We start from the raw sequence: 2,750 nt of genomic DNA on the forward strand, positions 1-2,750 counted from the left end.
GATCTTGTGAATGCGGAATTTTGTATTGAGAAAAGCAAAGTAAGAAAGAATTGAATGCTAATTAAAACTGATTGTAGAACTTGAGAATTGGTGAATGATTAGAGAGAATAGGTGAATGAATGAAATCAATTCGTGAATGAATGTAGATGATGATAATTGGTGTAAATTGGTGAATGAAAACGAAGTTTTTAATACGATAATTATAGAGAAAATCAGCCAAAAAGATAAATTAGACAAAACAGAGTCTGACCCTCAGAAAACAGGGCTGGCGCCACCCTAGGCTAGCTGGCGCCAGGCACCAACACTAGCGCCAGGCGCCAATGGCTAGCGCCAGGCGCCAAGGCCTGGGGTTAGGCTCCAAGCCTGATTCCAACGCGTTTTCGAAAATCCGATAAGTTTACCGTACTGGAGGATAAAATAATATAATTTCCTCGAAAATGCTATTTGATTTTGATTAAAACTCTGAAAAGTAAAAAAAAGTCAATTTATCAATGCTAATTGAATTAGGAATGAAAAGAACCTTCTAAAAGAACCTAGAAGACTAAAACCATTCCTAATTGCATTAGGAATGATAAATCATATTAGGCGCTCCCCTAGATCATTGGGCCGTACATAAAGCTCAAACCGGGCCCAGTTTAGTAAATTGGCCATAACTTCCTCAATATTCATCGGAATTGGGCTTATTATATAACGTTGACGGGGTTAAGTCTTCATCCCTTATGCCTAGCATCCTCACATTTCTAAGTGGACAGACGTTAATGGTTGATCCATTGTCTACAAGAGTCATAGGGACGTTCATTCTCTTGCAAACTACTGTGAGGTTTAATGCCTTACAGTGTTTGTCACCTTCTGGGGGTAAACCCTTGTCGGAAAAGGTGACCAAATTGATGGGACTGGGTAGGTCACTCGTGAGGAAATTAGCCAACCCCTTAGGAGTGGTGTCAGAATCTATCCCTATTTTGTCCAAGGCATTCATTACAGCCAACCTATGTTCTCGAGATGTTGCCAGAAGCTTCCATACATTCATTTCAACTTTTGTTTTCTTGAATTGTTTGACGATGTCATTATCTTCAATGATAGGTATGGGAACTTGCTGTGTTGGTTGGAATGGGTTGTGTTGAAACGGGAGGTTGCATTCTCCTGGATCTTGTGAGGACATCTATTGATGAATCTTCTTCAACCTAAATGTCATCCATGGCATATGACACTTAAGGTGGAGGTCCTACCATGTCTTTTAAGTAGACGTCTTCTTCATCACTGTCCCAAACTCCATTAATACTTGCATCCTCTTCTCGTGGAACTTGGAATAGTTTCTTTTTATCAATCATTTTCTGAATTAAATCCTTGAATTTAAAACAGTTTTCGATAGTGAGACCTCTTCATTGATGATACTGACAGTAATATCTATCTGTCCTTTTCAATGATTCGAATGGTCTCGGTTCGAGAGGTTTGATCTCGCCACTCTCGGAGAGCATTTCAAACATTTGCATATATGGGATCCCAATTGGAGTGTAGAGTCTATTACTCTTCTTGGGTTTTTCGGTGACTTGTAAAGGAAAACGTTTCGCCTCGTAAGTCGTTCCCATGGGTGTGAACTCTCTCTTAGGTTTATTTTTCGGGAATGGAACCTCGTCATATTTCTTCTGAATTTCCTTTATAGCCATGAGAGTTTCACGTAGCAAGTGCGATCCTTCCATCATAGACAGTGTGAGTGATTGTATGTCCTCTTTACTTTCTAGTTCTGGAAGGTTATCTATGGCGTCGAAAAAGATCTCCTCCTCTTCATCGATGGCATGGATTTCTTTAACAGGTTTGATGAGAGACGAGGGGTCAAAATCGTTTTCCTCATCAGAGATAGCCAAGGAATGAGGGAGAGGCACATTATCAATACTTGGCTTCTTACTAGCAGGGGGCAATGGCAGCTTGTTGTTGTTGATGAAGTCTTGGATAGCTTCTTTAAGCTTCCAACAGTTCTCGGTAAGATGGCCCCTACCTTGGTAATACTTGCAATGTGCATTGGGGTTCCAGTTAGCCGACCTCTTTTCGACTGGTGGGTCCCCAAATGGTCCAATAGGAGTTATAAGACCTTTTGCATTTAGTCGGTCAAATGCGGTGTCATAACTCATGCCAATAGGAGTAAAGTTCCTCCTAAATGGTTTCTTTTGTCCTTGATTATTCATAGCAAGGACTTCACCTAGGTTAAAAGTGCTAACATTGTTTGAGTGGGTGGTTTTGGAAGAAGAAGGATTGTCGTTCTTCTTGCCTTTCCAGCCACTGTTAGAGTTATTGTTGGCAGCTTTCAACTTAGCCAGGTCGTCTTCAATAATGATTCCAATGTCATAGACGGCCTTGAAGGTATGGATATTATTTTGAAACTTGAGATGCTTGGATTATTTTTCTTAAAGGTTTTTGATTAATAACCTTACAGACTCTTTTTCACTTGGCACCTCAATCATCTTAGCTGAGGTTTCTCTCCATTTGTTAAAGAAGGAGGTGAAGCCTTCTTTCTCCTTCTGCTTGAGGATTTCAAGTTCCCTATGGTCAGTCTCAACTTAAATGTTGCATTTGTATCTATCAACGAAAGCGTTTGTTATGGACTCCCAGGTGGAGGTTTTTTCTTTCTCGAGAGAAAAGAACCATTGATGGCAAACGGTCTCGAGAGATAGTGAAAACAGAGAGGGGAACACCTTCTTGTCGATACCCTTAATACTCATTATTGTTTCGAAGGCTCTTAAATGAAAATAAGGGTT

Source organism: Chenopodium album, chromosome 1, assembly GCF_948465745.1.
Source record: "Chenopodium album chromosome 1, dcCheAlbu1.1, whole genome shotgun sequence".
Classification (NCBI taxonomy): Eukaryota; Viridiplantae; Streptophyta; class Magnoliopsida; order Caryophyllales; family Amaranthaceae; genus Chenopodium; species Chenopodium album.